Raw genomic sequence first — 19,595 nt, forward strand, 5'->3', positions numbered from 1 at the left:
ATAGAATATTCAGTATTGCACTCTCTCTAGATGATCCCTCTGAAGATTGATTTAGTAAACATTCTTCAACACATTTTACAAACTCCAAGCCATTGAGCCTTTTACAGTAGGGGAGTCCCAGTCAATATGTTGAAAGTTAAAATCTCCTACTATCACAACTTCATATTTCTGCTATCTCTCTACAGATTTTCTCCTCCAATTCTCACTGACTAATGGGCAGTCTATAATGCAACCCCATGAGTCTGGTCATACTTTTCCCGTTCCTCATCTCCAACCATTTAAGCTCAGTAGATGTGCCATCTGGGCTGTGCTGCCTGAGCATCCCAGTGATATTTTCTCTGACTAGCAATGACACTCCTACCCCTTTCATCCCTCCCCTCTATCATATATGAAACAACGGAAGCCTAGAACATTGAGCTGTCAGCCCTGCCCCTCCTGCAATGAAGTTTCACTAATGGCCATGATGCTATAATTTCATTTGCCAATTCATGCTCTAAACGACTCAGCTTTTCTTACAATACTCCTTGCATTACTCACCTTTTGTAGATTGTCTTGAACTCAATATTATTAAATTGACATTTTGTAAAATAGATACCAATGGCATCCATTCTATAATTAAGTGAAGAATTTAGAATTCTCCAATTTTGAAAAGCATGTCATTCTTCTATACACATGCCTAATGGAGATGTAACTCCATCAGATAAGAGATCTATTATCATTTATTCTGACCTACAATAGCAAAGTTGTCTGAAATTCCTGACTGACATGAAAATCAATAGTGCATTATGGTTACCGATATTACAGAGTATGTGGGAAAAGCTGCCAAGTAAACAGGATAGTCTGAATTCAATAGGTCAGCATTCATTATCAAAAATGATAACAGAATTCAAGGTTCCCCATATTCTTGAAAAGTTCATTTGATCCTTTATCGACAAAATTCATTTTTACTGCTGATTTAGACAGCCATATCTTGTTGCTGTGTGCTCCTTTGCAAATCCTTTCGATGCTAGTACCACTCTGTGGATCAGGGTTGAAGAATCATAATCAAGGTTATCTGTAAGTGCCCAAGTGCCAAATCATCGAACAAGAAAGAGCCTTCAATGCTCATTTTTAAAAGCCAAAGTATTTTTCCTATGATGCTACAAAAAAAGTACTTTGCTTGCATCATATATACAAAATATTTTTGTGACTTCAGATTTAGTTTGTATTTTCAGTAGTAGTAACATTATAACATTTTGATTCCCAAATTCTTGCAGTTTAATTGGTAAATGAATCAACTGTGGAAAATATATCCAATCTCCTCTAATCACCTTTATCCCATGGCTTCTTGCTTTGGACATCAGTATTATGGACAAAAGTTTTTCACTACACATCCACCCAATGCTACTCAGAATTCCTAGCACCCTCCACTCAAAAGAAAACAAACTCAGACAACTGAGCCTCTCCTCACAAGTGCCACATTCTATCCCGGTAAACCTTCTCTGCAGCCTCTCCAGTTTAACCCTGTAATTCCTTTAAGTTGAAGAATTTATTATTTAAGACATTGAAATGTCTTACCATTAGTTGAGGGTCTTGGGAGTATTGGTCCCTGATGAACTGCAGCAAAAATACCTTTTTCTTCGATGTTAGAACAAGGTTCTTTATTCCAGAATGCATGATTAATCTTGAGCTGAGCCTTAATCTTCCCAACTCCTTTGGAGAAATAGCTGCATGCAGGATAAACAATAAACACCTTGATGATAATTGTGAAAACAGCATTCAACACTATCTCAGAAAGAATAAAGGTTTTGAACTTCCATGAAAATTGAGCCAAGATCAACTACGTTTTATTATTTCTCAAATGACAACTCAGACCTTAAATGACACTTCAATAAAAAAAATATTGTTCATTGTTATTATTCTAACCAAAAAATGTCACAGTTGAACAATACCTTTACATGGTCATCAGTACTGTTGATTGTATCATTAAGTTTCTATTTGAGTGAAGTTTTGCAACACAAGCACAGATTCCAAATATCGAAGAGCATTGTAAAATCATTCTTATGGATATTGCTGACAATCAGCGTGTTAAACTATTTGCATTTTGTCTATGTCATATCTCTAATTTAATAATTACTTATCAAATCAGTTGTACAATTAAAATGCTCGCCTTTACTTTTGATAACGCCTTTGGATTACAGTGCATCTTGAATATCAAGTTAAATGTGACACGTTAAATTTCACATTGGTATGGTTTTCTTTTTTTTTATATTATAATTTTCAAATGGATTTTTGACCTGTCAGAGTTAAAGCAGAATATTTTTTTGTCTTCCATCTCAATCTACAGTTGCCCATTAAGATTTTTTTTCAACGTCAATTCCAAAGTACCCTTGAACATTCTCTACAAGAGAACAGTGCACCCAAAGATCAACAACTTGACTGATTTAATCACTGCAAGACCTTACTACTTGGACAGTTACTTTTATTAAATTCAGCTTGTTAGAAATTATTACACATGTTGGAGGCATAGAATTGAGGTTCTGATTTATAACATGTTCCAATCTCTGTTTATCAAGGTGATTATTTACCAAACTTGATATTACTCTGTATGCAATAATGAAGTGTTACTGAATCTTGTTATTACATTAACATCCACCCTTGTTAACTTTCCCTTGTATAGCAAGTTCACATGCACTAACAAGACAACAGGTGATGTGATTTTGCCAAGCACATTAAAAAAAAACAAAATAGCTCATTAAGACACTGAAATTTCTCCAGGTACTCCGGTTTCCTCCTATTGTTTGAAATGTACCAGGAGTGTAGTTAATTGGGTAACATGGGCTGATGGGCTAAAAGGAACTGTTATTATGCTATATGTCAAAATTTAACTAAATATCCACTTCACTTGATTCAACACATTTTCTGTTATTATTTTGAAAAATCGGATATTAGAACTTTTTTTATGTCTTAAACAATTTCTAAATCATTGTAAACTATCCATGGTAAGTTGGAAATCTATATTTGCATTTTCACAGAGCTCAAATCAGACAAAAGAAACCTTTTAACTGTCGCTGGTTAACAATAGTACTTTGATAACCTTGGGACAATTGTGAATACAGTTAAGCCAGGATAATACCGAATTCCCCTGCAATTTAGCATGTACTTGAGTTCTGTGCAGTGGCCCAACACATCATCCACAATATTATCTTCTTTATTCTCCTCAGTTTTTATAAGATCTGCAGTCACATGTAACACAATTTTCATCATTTTACCATAGAAATATTTTCAGCTGGTTGATCCCTAAACTGCGAATTCCTTTGCTAAATCTTGCTTGCTCTCTACCACTCTCCCTTTAAACAAAAAAAAAACTTGGCCATAAAATCCATTGACTTGACAAAATTTTTGCCCTAGAATCTCCTAATGCATGTTCAAAATTAATTTCAATCTAATTAAAATACTGAGAAGCATCATTTTTGGAAATGTCCTGTAAATAAAAGTTGCTGTCAGAATCTCAATTTCAACATCAGAGAAAAAGGGATAGGACCAAGTCTTCTTTCTTTGGCTTGGCTTCGCGGACGAAGATTTATGGAGGGGTAATGTCCACATCAGCTGCAGGCTCGCTTGTGGCTGACAAGTCCGATGCGGGACAGGCAGTCACGGTTGCAGCGGTTGGTTGGGGTTGGGTGTTGGGTTTTTCCTCTTTTGTCTTTTGTCAGTGAGGTGGGCTCTATGGTCTTCTTCAAAGGAATAAAGTAAATCAATAATATTCTGTAGTGCTTAGTAGATTTGTGTTCAATTGGTTTATACATTCTTACTTCGCCAAAATCCTCCAGTCTAAAACATGTAGGGGAACTGAATGATTTAGTAAAATAGTAGAAAATATTTTGGCTAAAGGGGTTAAGAGCTTGGGATCCCAAGAAGCTTTTTCTTAACGGGCTCAAATAGAAAGACTAGAAAAGGTATTTGGCAGCACTCACAATGGAAACAAACCAAAAAAATAGTGGGGCAAACACAGAATAAGATATTTTAAATCAAATTTCCAACATGGAAAAATGGAAGACAACATCATATTTGTCTCTCAGCACAAGTTTTCCTTCCAGTCGTAAGGTTTGTAACTCTTTGTTTTCCTTAAAATTAATTTCTCCTACATCCAAACTTTCTCCTGTAGGCTTTGGGTATGCCTTTCAAATAGCAACTTTGCATAACTTCATAGATGATGCCAAAATTGGTGATGAACTTGAGAGTGAAAATTATCTAAGATTATAACAAGATGAAAATCAACTGAGAAATGGGATGAGGAATGGCAGAATGTAATAGACGCGTTGATATTTTTAGAATTTTTATTTATTATAGAATTTAGAAAAAAAGCACAGTAACAGGCCATTTCAGCCCACAAATCCATGCCACCCAATTTACACCTAATTAACCTGGTATGTTTCACACAATGGGAGGAAACCGGAGCTCTCAGAAAAACCCAGAGAGGTTTGGGGTGAATGTACAAAACACCTTACAGACTGTGTGGCATTCAGACTCAAGCCCCAATTGAAGGCATTACAATAACTGTTATATTTGGACAAGTTAAACAAAAGCAGGAGTTAATAGTGAATGTTGTGGTCTTAAAGAGTGTTTTGGAACAGAGAAACCTGGAAATACAGATCCCCAAGTGGCAACATGGTAGACAATGGTGAAGGATCTATTTAGCATAATCTGCAGTCAGAGCACTTAACACAAGAGGTGGGATGTCATGTTACAACTGCGCAAGACATTGGTGAGGCCATACTTGGAGAACTGTGGCAGTTCTGGTCTCCTAGCTATAGCAAAATTAGTAAGATGGAAAGGGTGCAGAAAAGAAATGGAGGGTGTGAATTACAAGGAAAGACTGGATTAGCTGGACTATTTGTCCCTGGAGCATAGGAGGCTGAAGGATAATTTTACAGAAGTTTAGAAAATTATGAGAGGATGGATAAGGTGAATGATGATGGTCTTTTCACAGGGTAGGGGATCTGAATTAACATGTGTAGAGGAGGAAGATTTAAAGGGGCTGGAAGGGGAAAAAATGCCACACAGAAGATGATAATATGCAGAAAGAACTGTCAGAGGAAGTGATAGAAGAGAGTACAATTACAATGTTGTCAAGATATTTGGTCAGTTACACAGACAGAGGAGGAGTGGAGGCAATGCAACTGCTTTGCGTAGATAATTGTTGCCATGGAGGATTTTGGCTGAAGGGTCTGTTTCCATGTATTATCACTCTTTGACTCCATGAAGTTTTATTTGGCCATTACTGTAACCTTATGCAATTTTGATGCTTATTTATATTTACTTCAATGTAGAGAAAAATTGAATATGGTTTAATTTGGAAAAATTGCATCTCAGGATGTCAAAATGCAACTTTTCATTATGATAGGTATGTCATCCATTCTGTGGTGTAACCAACTATAGCTTCTTGGCTATTATTGCATATATTTATTGCATGTCATTGCTAATTCCTCGTTGTCAAAATTCATTTTATGTATTTACTCATATTGGAATTTACTGAAGCCAGAAGAATAAAAGATTTGATTTTAAATAACACTTTTGCTCTCTCAGGATTTCCCCAACATATTTTACAACCAAACAATTGCTTTCAACATCTAGTCAATTTTTTTAAAGTTTGGATACTCTTTTAAATTATGAAACACAGCAGCTTTCTTGCATACCATACCTTCTACAAATAGTAGTATGGTAATGATGAAAGGATATGTTTTAGTAGTGTGGCTAAGATTGAAATATTTGGCAATATGCAACGAGGTGTCTGATTTTGTTTAAAACGTTGCGAAGGAATCTTATATGTACTCAGATGAGCATGGATGAAACATATTGACAAGAGATGATATATTCAACAGTGTAACACTGCATTGCACTAAAATATCAACTTGTATTATAACACACAATAAAAGGGGTAATAGACACCCTTCCCAGACCACAAATCATCAGAAGGAAGCCCTGCTACAAATGGTACCCACAGGGGTATACACACAATCTCAGACCCTCATCATCAGGAGGTGTAGTTCTACTGTAAGTATCAATCTATAACAGTTTAAACTATGGTGATACTATGGATCAGTTTCAGTGCAACGCACACCTTACCCGCGACCCTTCCAAACGACCCCACAGTAGTGACCATGGCATGGAGTGGTATCCAGGGCCATCATCATGAGGCAGAACATAAACCCACCTAACTGAACCAAAAACATTCTGATACAGTGCTCTGGACAACATTCATAAGATCCTCACAAAAGTTTAGTCAATCATATTAATGTAAGTGAGAGAATAATATTTGCATTTTAATATCCATAAATGAGTTTGAAATCATGTCATAATAAGTGAGAAATGTGAATGGTATTGACTAAATAACTTGAAATTTATAAAAATGGTATCTGTAATGATGTGTCTGAAATAGTTGGATTCTTCTGCGAACCCATATTCACATTGAGCTTCTAACAAAAGCAATCATCCATCATTGTGCAATCTTGCTTCCACGTGATAACCAAAATCATGCCACATGATTGACATTCAAAATGACCAACAGATCACTCAGCTCAAGGATAATTATGGGTGGCCAATAATTTCTGACCTCATCAGTAATGTCTTTATCCAACAAATGAATAAAACAACATGCTTTGAATCTGCAGTGAACTGAGGTGTTGTACTGATGGCTGGCTCCACTCCCATCTACCCATATAAAACCCTGGTTTCCCACCTAAACCCCGAGCCCTTCTGAAGATCACTCTAAGACCCTACCCTCAGTTATAAGCTAATAAAAATTTATATTCTCCTTCCAGTCGTGAGAGCTTTTATTCAGGCTACAATTTTATTAGCTTATTCCCTCGAAGATGGAAGCCTGGCATGCTGCTGATAGACCCTTTGTTCCCTGATGCGGCTGAGGAGTTTCCATACTGGCTAGACTGCTTCCAGGCCTACCTGAACGCGACCAGAGACATCTTTCACACTGATGAAATCAAAAGGTCCACACTCGTTTTGAGGGTAGGAATGAAAGTGTATGCAATATTCAGGGACTGTACTACATATGACTCTACCATCGAGGTGTTGAAGGCACAAAATGAGGTCCTGATAGACCAGGATAGACCATCAATGACTACCTGCTGGATCTGTGGACGCTTGCCTAGAAGTGCAGGTATGGGCAGAGTTCGTGAGGAAGAACAGATCCAGGATACTCTAGTCGCAGGGGTCCACTCGAGGTACATGAGACAGTGACTGCTAGAGTCACGTAAAAGGGACCTGGTTAGCCACATTAAACTAGCCAAGTCGCTGGAACAGGCCAAACTTGAGAATGACAACCTCGAAGCTAGTGAGCTCACTTACCCAGGAGAACCCCTCCAAGGACTGGCTGCTGCCGCTACCCCAGCCCTAACAGCTGCCGCTTCCTGTGCTAGGAAGTGCTTTCTCTGTGCCCTGATCTTGTTGGCCAGCTAAAGACTCTGTAGCAAGAAAGGACATTGGGTAAGGGTTTGCTGCACAAGGGGAAGCCCACAGCCTGCACCGGTCCTAGATCTGATTCCAGCCAAAAGCTGTCTGCCCTGAATACGCCTGAACCCACTTGCTGTGCTACATGCTGAAGTCACACTACTCACATTCAAGAATGTTGTATAGTACATTTGACGTGGGGAGGGAATAAAATTTTGTAAAATACGCCTGTATTGTCTGGCTTCCTGTATTAGCTTAAAAGCATGACCTTAGAGTATTCTGGTCCCATCCCGCTCCCCCCTCTCCCTGTAATGGTTTGGAATGGATGGCCTCCAAAATGAGAGCCCACATGCAGCCTCTCCACAGTGAATATCGACCCCCCCCCCCCCCCCGCCACCTCTCTTCCTGAATCTGCAAGGATGTCCAAGTTAGACCATTGATAAAAGCCAATATCTTGAAGTGAGGAAGGTTTAAAAAAAAAGAATTACTCAAGATAGGACTAACTAATAACAATCTATGGTATCCAACATGTTTCCTGAATTGAAACCAAATTCTCAATGTATGTCTTACAACAAAATTATCCAATAATCTAGAAGCAGAGAAAGATAAAGGAGCTCCAAGTACAGAAATAAAGGGAAACTTTTTAGAAAATTTAATTTCTAAATTAACCCAACCAGAAGCACCTTAAAGAACATTATGATGAATCAAAAAAATAATGTATCTGATATTAGCTGCCCATTAGGTAATGTCAATCCTCCATTTTTCTTAATATTTTGAAGAAAGCTTTATTAAAGATGGGGAAGCTTTTTATTCCATATAAAGAAAGATACAAGGTATCCAAAGAATCAAAAAAAGGATTTAGGAACAAAAACTGGTACATCTTATAAAATGTATGCATCATTAACTATCCAAAAATCTCTCAATCCTGATCTCCAATTTGCTGAGAAAATTAACCTGTATAGGTCTTCTGAATGGAGAATTAAAATCATTTGTTCTTTTCTGGGTGAAGAGACTTCTTCTAGTCCCAGTTCCAAATGACCACCTCAAACTTTGAGACTGTTAACCCTAGGTTCTGGACGCCACAGTCAAGGAAATATCCACTTTACGAACCTCAAATTAATTATGTTTTCTTTAGTGAGGTCTACTCTCAATATTCTAAATTCAAGGAGGCTTATTGAATCAGACTTTATAGGACAAATCTCCTACATTAGAAGGTTCATAGTAGTCTCTTTATTGGAGGCATGATATAAATGCCAATTAAAATGTTGCTATTGCAGTTGCTTCCATTCATCCCCTTGCACCTGTCATTTTGTGCTAAAAGCATGTATCGCATGCTTCCACAAACCTTTTCCCCTCTCATCTTAAATCTATGACCATTAATATTTGACATTTCCACCCTGGAGAAAATTACTTTAACAATACCTCTCATTATATGAAGCACTATAATGGGGAAAAATGAGTAGGTTTTCAAGGATTCAGATGAACAAGGGAGAAAGAAAATTTCAAGGGCGCAATGGAGCATTTTATACAAGTGTAATAAGAAATGCAAAAGATTAGTAAAATTATAAAACTACGATTCAGTATAACAATGAACAAACTGGAAGTATCACACCCTTCTGCTTATCGCAGGCTTCCGCTTACCCCGGGTAGCCTGGAGAATCTCAAAGATTGTGAACACCAATCACAAATCTGCTCCAAGGTGAAGTCTCAATAAATCACTCACTGGTCACACTTCTATAATCAAAAAGTCTGCATTCTAGTTAGCTGTAGTTCTGAAACTATGCATTCTTCTTAATGAAAGTTTTACATTGTTCTCCAAATCAATCTCACTTTCCTCCAAAATCAAATTCATCTAATCATTTCATGATAATTTATATCCTACATGCACAGGTTTCAAGGCCAATGGAGCTTTTGAATCAATACTTTACTTAACTTCCTAATTGACATGCCTGCTTATTATGAAAACCGAGTAGATAACTCAATGTAAAGCAGGAAGACCTGTCATTAAAACTTCAATACAGTCGCCCCCTCAGCCTCTGACATTCTAAATTTGTCCCCCTTCTCCTGATACCCAATAATCATTAATCCAGGCAACATCCTGGATAATCCTATCTGCATCTGCTCCAAAACTTCTACTCACTTCTTGTCAGGCAGCAACCAGAATTGCACGCAATACTCCAAGTGAGCTGTCCATAGTTTTGGAGCACAGCATGACTTGCCAACTGTTGTACTCAATGCTCCACTTGAAAGGATCAGATATGTTACACTGTATGTATCCTTTACCATACAATGTAATGGTGCTATCATTTTCAGGGAATAAACTTCCATCAATAAATAAAAGAAATAGCATCTTACAACAGCGACTATGTCCAGCTCCAAAGGGGATCATCACATATTCCCATTCAGAACTAATACAACTCAAATCCCAGCCACAGAAACTAACTTATCTGTAAGTAAAGACATTAGTAGATCTTGCCATTGCCAAGAAAGGAAAACTCAGGCAGAACATGACAGATTCAAGCAGATGGCACATGAACAAGTGAAGTAAGGGCTGTGGGTGACGAACAGATATTGCACAAGCTATTTAAAGAAGACCTGACTACACGGGCACAGAGGGGGTGTGGGGTGGGGGGTGGGCTACAGGTCAAACTAAGACTCTGGGCCCTGAGGCCTCCACTCTTAGCAAAGATACACAACTTGGAAATTAAATTCAGAGCTGGATTAGAGCAGCAGAGGGAGATCAAGGATTGCTGAGTGATGCGCTTCACCAAGACATGGCTAAATGAATGTGGTCCGGAGACAGTGCTACTCCCTGATAACTTCATCCTCCACCACATGCCAACTGGACACCAGCATCATGAAAAAACAGAGGAGGTAGTGTTTGTGTCATCATCAATTCATCAGGGTGCACAAACTTGACCGTTATGCTTCCCTGATCTGGAACATCTGGCGATCAAGTGTCAACCATTCCATTTGTCAAGGAAACTTTCCACCATCATCATGATGGCAGTATACATTCCGACCCAGACTAACTGGAGGGACTGAGCAATGTGATTAGGAGCCACGAGAAAGCCCATACTGATGCCTTCCCAATTGTTGCAGGGAACTTCAATCAAATTAACCTGAAGTACTCTCTATCAAACTGCCACCAACACGTTACCTGCAAAACTAGAGGAGCCAACGCACTTGGCCACTGCTACACCACCATGAAGAATGCGTACCGAGCCATCCCACAATCACACTTCAGCAAGTCTGAACACTTGGCTGTACTTCTACTCCCAGTGTACATGCATTGACTGAAGGCTACAGCACCAGTCGTGAAGACAGTGAGGTTTGAGGGAGGCAGAGGAATGCCTGCAGGATGGCTTTGAATCACTGGACTGTTCCATATTCCAGCTCAGCCTCAAATATAAATGAATTTGCCACACCTGTCACCAACTTCATTAAGACCTACATGGATGAGCGTGTACTCATGTGTACATACTGGGAGTACCAAACCAGAAGCTGTGGATGAATGAAATTCTCAACCTGCTGAGGGAAAGATCGATGGCGTTTATGTTTGGTGATCCAGATCACGGTAGGAAGTTCAGGTATGACCTGTGGTTGGCCATCACAGCAGCAGAGGGATCTAGAGACTCACTAGCTATAGCAAGGATTGCAGGCCATAACATATTACAAGGCTAGGCTTAACACCATAAATGGCTGTGATGCTTCTCTACATAATGAGCTGAACACTTTTTATTCCCATTTTGAGAAGAACTCAACAATACCTATGAGAATCTCTGAATAAGCTGGTGATGCTGTGATATCTGTCCCTGAGGCCAACATCAGAAGATCCTTCAAGTTGGTGAACCCTCGCAAGATGTCAGGCCCTGATGGCGTACCTGGCAAGGTACTGAAAATCTGCTCCTTACTAGCCAGGGTGTTCACTGATATTTTTAACCTCTCATTGTTGATCGAAGGTTATCACCTACTTCAAAAGGGCATCAATCATCTTGTTGTCCAAGAAGAACAGGATGAGCTGCCTCAATCGCAATTGTACAGTAAGACTCGTGTCAACTGTAATGAAATGCAATGAGAGGTTGGTTATGACCAGAATTAACTTACTCCCAAATAAAACTCTGGAACCATTGCAATTTTCCCACTGTCACAATGGTTCCAAAGAATTTGCAATAATCACTGGCTCTCCACTCAGCACTGGATCACCTAGACTACACAGCTTGTATATCATATTACTCCTCATTGACTACAGCTCAGCTTTCAACATCATCATATTCTCAGTGTGGCGAACAAAAGACAAAACCTGAGTCTCTCCAGCCTCCTCTGCAACTGGATCCTTGACCTGCTCATCAGAAGATAACAGTCAGTACAAATTGGAAACAACCTCATTGTCAATCAACACAGACATACTTCAAGGATGTGTGCTTCACCTCTGCTCAATTTACTATACAACCATGACTCTGTGGATGGGCACAAATGAAATGCCATCTACAAATGTGTCCATGACACCAGGGTCATCGGCACAATCATAGACAGCAATCAAGAAGATTACAGGAAGGATTTTTATAAGCCAGTTGAGTGGTGCCATAAAAACAACCTTGCACTCAACATTAGCAAAACCAAGAAGCTGATTATGGACTTCAGGAAGGGAAAAAAATCAGAACACTGACCAGCCCTCATTGAGGGGGTCAGCAGTGGTTGAGAGCTTCAAGTTCCTGGATGTCAACAGCTCTGATTATCTATCCTGGAGCCGACATGTTGAAGGCTCACCCGGAGTTATAATTTGTGAGGTGTTTGAAAAGATTTGGTATGTTACCCAAGACTCCTGAACAATTTTTTTACAGGTGTACGGACTGGTATGGTGATGCCAATGCACAGGACAAGAAAAAATAAACAAGAGTTGTGTATTTGGCCAGTACCATCATGGGCATCAGTCTCTACTCCATTGCAGTTGAGAAATGATCCTTACACCCTTTGTTGATCGCAATGATTCTGAAATATGCATTTCTCCAAAAGTATTAGCTGCTGTCACTCTAAGCATTCTTGATGTCTGCAGGATCCGCCACTAAAGAATCTTAACTGGAGCATATTGCATTTGCCAATTCCCCAGGTAGTTTCTAAAACAAATATTAAGCTCCTCATCACTCAAATTTATAATGCTGAGGGCAAACCATGCAACTTTAATATTTATAGCACAAAGAAGTTTCATTAAAACATCTTCTTCATAATTAGATGGTACACTTTTATTGCAATAATTTAATGATGTCATGTCTCCCAGAATCACAGTGTGGCTTTCGCGCAAACAGAGGAACGATTGACATGATCTTTGCCCTCAGACATCTCCAAGAAAAGTGCAGGGAACAAAACAAAGGACTCTACATCACCTTTGTTGACCTCACCAAAGCCTTTGACACCGTGAGCAGGAAAGGGCTTTGGCAAATACTAGAGTGCCTCGGATGCCCCCCAAATTTCCTCAACATGGTTATCCAACTGCACGAAAACCAACAAGGTCGGGTCAGATACAGCAATGAGCTCTCTGAACTCTTCTCCATTAACAATGGCGTGAAGCAAGGCTGCATTCTCGCACCAACCCTCTTTTCAAACTTCTTCAGCATGATGCTGAAACAAGCCACGAACGACCTCAACAATGAAGACGCTGTTTACATCCGGTACCGCACGGATGGCAGTCTCTTCAATCTGAGGCACCTGCAAGCTCACACCAAGACACAAGAGCAACTTGTCCGTGAACTACTCTTTGCAGATGGTGCCGCTTTAGTTGCCCATTCAGAGCCAGCTCTTCAGCGCTTGACATCCTGTTTTGCGGAAAGTGCCAAAATATTTGGCCTGGAAGTCAGCCTGAAGAAAACTGAGGTCTTCCATCAGCCAGCTCCACACCATGACTACCAGCACCCCCCACATCTACATCGGGCACACAAAACTCAAAACGGTCAACCAGTTTACCTATCTCGGCTGCACCATTTCATCAGATGCAAAGATCGACAATGAGATAGACAACAGACTCGCCAAAGCAAATAGTGCCTTTGGAAGACTACACAAAAGAGTCTGGAAAAACAACCAACTGAAAAACCTCAAAAGATTAGTGTATACAGAGCCATTATCATACCCACACTCCTGTTCGACTCCAAATCATGGGTCCTCTACCGGCATCACCTACGGCTCCTAGAATGCTTCCACCAGCGTTGTCTCCGCTCCATCCTCAACATTCATTGGAGCGACTTCATCTCCAACATCGAAGTACTCGAGATGGCAGAGGCTGAGAGCATCAAATCCACGCTGTTGAAGATCCAACTGCGCTGGGTCGGTCACGTCTCCAGAATGGAGGACCATCACCTTCACAAGATCGTGTTATATGGCGAGCTCTCCACTGGCCACTGTGACAGAGGTGCACCAAAGAAGAGGTACAAGGACTGCCTTAAGAAATCTCTTGGTGCCTGCCACATTACCCACCTCCAGTGGGCTGATATCGCCTCCAACCGTGCATCTTGGCGCCTCACAGTTCGGCGGGCAGCAACCTCCTTTGAAGAAGACCACAGAGCCCACCTCACTGACAAAAGACAAAGGAAGAAAAACCCAACACGCAACCCGAACCCACCAATTTTCCCCTGCAACCGCTGCAACTGTGTCTGCCTGTCCCGCATCGGACTTGTCAGCCACAAACGAGCCTGCAACTGTCTTGGACATTATCCCTCCATAAATCTTCATCCGCGAAGCCAAGCCAAAGAATATCCATAGCACCTTTCACATCCCTTTTAAGTACTTTTGAAGGGTCTTTTCCATTCTGGGATTTAATTTGAATATAGCAAACTCCCACAGATATTTGAGATGATGGCTAGCTAACCTGTTGCAGAAAAGTTGAGCAAAGGATTGAAAAAATTACATGCCCAAAAGGCTGTATACCTGACCATGCAGAACTCCTCAAGATAAGGTTGCCGAAGTACTGGACAGAATGTTAAAGAAACTCAGCAGGTCACGCAGTGTCCATAGGAGGCAAAGATATTTAACAAACATTCTTCCCAAACCCTCCTCCTCCCCCTTCTGACCACCCCAATCCTCCCTCACTCTTCCCAAACTTTTTGCTTTCTCCCCTGGATCCCCCTGACCCTCTACCTCCTGAACCAGCAAATCCATCTCCCCCATCAACATCCTCTACTCCACTGCCCCCACTCTAACTCTTGTCTGGCCTTTACAATCCCCTCTGATCTTCCTCTCTCAAAGATAGAACATTCTGTCCTCAGTATAGGCCTCACCATCCCACTTTGCCTGAAATGTTGTGAACCTTTACCTTTTATAGGTCCTGCAAAACCTGCTGAGTTTCTCCAGCTCTTTTACGCATTGACTACAATCACTGAGTCTGCAAACATTCTTGTTTCCCTGTTATGGTTAAGGTTTGTGCTTAAGGCTTGAGTGGGTTTGAATCCATAAGGGAGTCAAGTCTATTGCTATCTGTCTGCAAAAGTACAACCCGATGAAAGAGCATTCTCCGGTCCTCATTGAGAAACATGCAAACACACAACCAGACATAACACACTTAAACAAAAAAAAATACATATACAGGACAAGAATTCATATATAGAAATAAATCAATAGATGTTATTTCAGAAATATGAGGGCCTCAGATGGTAAGTATGAGCAGTTATTTTGGTAATTCAGCATTCTTACTGCCCATGGGAAGAAGATGTTCTTCAGCCTGGTGGTGTTGGCTCTGGTACTCCTGTACCTATTACCTGATGGGAGCACCTGAAAGTTGCTGTGTGTGGTGTGGAGCAGGTCCTCAATGATCGTGTGCACCTTCTTCATACAATGATCCCAATATAGCATATTGATGCAGAAGACTGAGACTCCAGTGATCCTCTCTGCCACTCTTATAGTCCTGTGGATTGACCTCTGATCCATTTTTGTACCACACTATGATGTAGCTTGCCAGGGTGCTCTTGATAGAGCTCCTATAGAAGATTAACATAATGGTGGTCAGTAGCCTTCCTCACTTTAGCCTTCTCAGGAAGTGCAGGCACTGTTACACCTTCCTGACAAATAAGGAGATATTGAGTGTCCATGATAGGTCACTAGTTAAGTGAACTCCAAGGAACTTGTGCTCTCCACGACAGAGTTGTTGATGTGTAGTGGAGGGTGGTCATTCCTGGTCCTCCAGAATTTCACAATCATCTTTTTCATCATGTCCATATTGAGGCTCAGGTTGATACACTCACAACATTTTTTTACAAGATTTTATACCTCATCGCTGTAGTGAAACTCATTGTTGCTGCAGATGAGGCCAACTTCTGTTGTGTCATCTGCAAACCCAATGACACTGTTGGAGCTGGATCTGGTGATGCATTCGTGGGTCAGTAGTGGACTGAGCACAAAGCCCTGAAGTGTATCTGTGCTCAGAATGACTGTGCTCGACGTTCTGCTGCCAACTCAGACAGACTGTGGTCTTTCTGTAAGGAAGTCCAGGATCCAGTTACACAGAGGGGTGCTGAGTCCTAGTGAGGACATCTTCTCCACTAGCCTCTGGGTAATATCGTTTTAATGCTGAGATGAAGTCAATGAAGAGCAGCCTGGCATATGAGATGTCATTCTCCAGGGAGGCCAAAATGGATGAAGTGACAAGGGTTTAGCAAAGTCTGTGGAACTTTTTCTTCTATAGGCAAAATGAAATGGGTCCAGCATCTCTGGGAGGTATGCTTTGAAGCATTTTGTAATTGTGGAGGTCAGAGCCACAGGGTGGCAGATATTGAGTCCGGTTATTGTCACCCACTTGGCTGCTGGTGGATGTTTTGAACCCTGTGGGAATAGTGGACTGCTACAGTGAGGTGTTGAAGATGTCAATGGGTCTGCACAGTCCTTCAGTACCCAACTAGGTAATTTGTCTGGTTCTGCTGCCTTGGGTGGTTTATCTTGGATAGGGCTCTCCTCACCTTGGCTGGGGCTATGCAGGAGGACATGGAGCTTTTTGTAATAAAACATAATAATTTCAAAATATTTCAGGAATTGGTACGAGTAAATTTTCTTTTATACTTGCTGAGTGGCATCTTTTATTACTTTGAGCATAATGAAACGTGGGGCAAGATCTGCATGTGATCTTGAGCTGATAAGATTGATGTTTCCGAGAGAGAGAGAGGAATGAATCAGTTGGTCTTTTAAACCACTTTATCAATAAAGCTGTTTACGTATGTTTTTTTAAACTAACTTTTATTTCAAAATTGCTTGACATAATTGGATGTAAAAAAAGCACTTCCCTGAGTGAAAGCTCAGGTAGTGTGAACTCTATTCTGTGTTTCCTGGATTATTAATTTACTTAGATTTCATTGAATTTGTAATGAAAAATCTTGTCATATTCCTCTATCCATAAAATGTTTTTTATATTATTATTCATACAAAGCCCATCCCCAATTACGTTTAAACAAAATGAATTACAGGACCATCAACTTTGGTCTGCAGTTGATATAGACATTGGGTAAGGACAATTTAAAAAAAAATAATTTAGAGATACAGTATGGTAGCAGGCCCTGCCAGCCCATGCCACCCAAGTACATCATTTAACCAACAAACCCTGTACATTTTTGGAGGGTGGGAGTAACAGAAGCACCTGAAGGAAGCACACAGGGAGATTATATAAACTCATTACAGAGTGTGCCAGATTTGAACTTGGGTCGCTGGTCCTATAATAGCATTGCTCTAACTGCACTGCCCAGTTTTAATGAAGATGCTCTTCACTGAAGTCCATAAATAATTAATGTGAACAGTTTTTATTTGAACCCATCCAGTATAACCATTAACTTCAAGTCCCAAGGTTATTAAATTAGTTAACTGAATTTAAATCCTACCTTTGGCATGGTGGGACTTCAATTTGTATCCAGAGATTGATAGTCAAGTGACTGGATTATTCACACGACTCTGAATCTCCCATGTCCTTGTTCATGTTTCTACAAAAACAACAGGGCATTCTGGTTGAATGATTGACAGCAAGATTGCACAGTGAAATTAAAAAAAATCTAAAAATTGTCAAGGGTACTTCAGGGCAGAAAATGAATTACAAAACTTTTCTCTTCATATCCATTTACTCCCAAAATGCACAAGTGTATGCAATCAGTGACTCATTTGTAAATAGCGACAGATCAAATATCCAAAATGATAGCTCAAAGTATAACTTCTGGCATCAATAATTAAAAATATGAGCCATCTTTCCATCAGACTAGATAGAGAAACGATGCAATCAATGTAAACTACCACAGGCTAGGAGATAATTCACATCAATATTTTGAGCATCTCGGAAGCAAGGAATGTCAGAGGCTGATTCCCAGACTAGAATAACAGGATATTATTTGCTGCAAGCTGTCAGCAAAGACAGAATTGCCATGTGAAGGCATTCATAAATAAATTACTCTTTTGGAAGAGCTGACCCAATATGTAAAACACCAACTCAGTTTCACCTACTGCAATATCTTTAGGGTGGCCAACCTCTTAATTAAAATTTAGACGTACAGCATTATAACAGGCCATTTAAGCCCACAAGTACGTACCGGGTTGTAGGTTAATTCGGCGGCATGGAAATGTAGGCCAAAATGGCCTGTTACAATGCTGTATGTCTACATTTCAAATTAAAAGGTTGGCCATTCCTCTCTTAGAGTATGCACACATTTTATTGTCTTGAAATTCTAATATGCCCAAAAGCTGTGTTTTCAAGTGTGTGGGGGGGGGGGGGGGGCGGGGGGGAAGCTCAGAAGATTGGCCAGTGATGGAATACCAATAACCACCATAAATTTCAGTTGCTGCCAAAGCCTAAGGTCTGAGAACAATTTACTGAACAAATTACACTTCCAATGAAAGAATGTGTCACATTGTATAAGGATGAATGATAAGCATAGGGAAGTGGAACCCCCTTTATAGCTGGTGCTTTGATTGGGTGAAACATGGGAGCATAGCAGAGGTGAAATTGTGAACTAGTTTCAACAATGAGTGAAAGGTAAGGGGTGAAATCAAAAATAAAACAAAACAAAAATAATGCATTGGGAGGTTGAGAACAAAACTACCGAACTCCATCTTGACAGCATTATACAGGAGCACAGCCAACAGTGTCCTGTCTGGCAACAACATTGCCCAGATGGCACTGTAAACCATTAGACTAGAAGTAAATACAAATAATAATTAAAACAGCTGAGAAGATCAGTGGGGTCTTCCTTTCCTCTATTGCTGACATTTACTGGGAACATTACTTCAATAGGGTTCCAAAAAAATTAGAATCCCTACAATCCTTCACAATGTATATTTTACACACTACCGTAGGTCAGAGCACCTAAGTCGGGACTGCCAGGCAAGGAAATAACTTCTTCCTGCAAGTTTGAGATTGATAAACAATATCCTGTAACCTTGGGTCTCGTACAAATGAAATTCAGTGAATTATTCCAGAATATTTATGTTTATTTTATATTATATTTTATGCATATATCTGATTATTATGTGCTGCATTGGAATTGTTTTATGTGTGTACAACCCTGGACTGGAGAAACACTGATTTGCCTGGGTGTATATGTAGTCAGATGATAATGAACTTAAACTTGAATTTGGATTTTTAAAATATAGATCCATAATTTTGAACAGTGGCAATTATAAGGGCAGGGGTTTGGCACATCAGAGGACTGGCGACTGTGATTCAGTGTTGAGTGATGATTGAGATAGGAGACTATGATATTGGCAATGTGGTGTGGTCATGTCACAAAGGGGGTTTTCACTCCAGCATCATATTGGTAAGATTATATTGTCCTCGGAGGGGGCCATTGATATTTTCACTAATGATTACATAGTCTAAGCTTCCCTACAGACTTTCTGAAGCAATAATATCATTCCATACTGGACCATTTGCACCAGAGATACAGGTATAAGACTGATTTATGACTGGAAGTGTCTGGTCAATCTAAGAGGAATGAAATACAGACCAGAAATGCTCATTAGACAAACAAAAAAAAAAGCTGCAGATATTGGAATCTTGAACTAGCAATGAACTGCTGGGGGGACTCAATGGGTCAAACAGCATCCATGGGTAGAAATGAGCAGTCAACATATTGAGTCAGCACCCCTATATCAAGACCAACCTTTCTACCCATGGATACTTCCTGGCCCAATCAATT

At 40.0% G+C, this 19,595-nt stretch overlaps 1 long non-coding RNA gene across 2 annotated transcripts in view; it reads right to left on the minus strand.

The window, feature by feature from the left end:
* The window catches only part of LOC138752485 (uncharacterized), a 189,466-nt gene that overhangs the window by 126,191 nt on the left and 43,680 nt on the right, over positions 1-19,595 (minus strand). For both annotated transcript variants that reach the window (XR_011350691.1, XR_011350692.1), the window contains 2 exons: positions 17,295-17,393; positions 1,558-1,706 (listed from right to left, as the gene is read on the minus strand). This is a non-coding gene — a long non-coding RNA (uncharacterized lncRNA). The remainder of the gene's footprint in view (positions 1-1,557; positions 1,707-17,294; positions 17,394-19,595) is intronic.

Source organism: Narcine bancroftii, chromosome 1 (assembly GCF_036971445.1).
Source record: "Narcine bancroftii isolate sNarBan1 chromosome 1, sNarBan1.hap1, whole genome shotgun sequence".
In the NCBI taxonomy this organism is placed as follows: Eukaryota; Metazoa; Chordata; class Chondrichthyes; order Torpediniformes; family Narcinidae; genus Narcine; species Narcine bancroftii.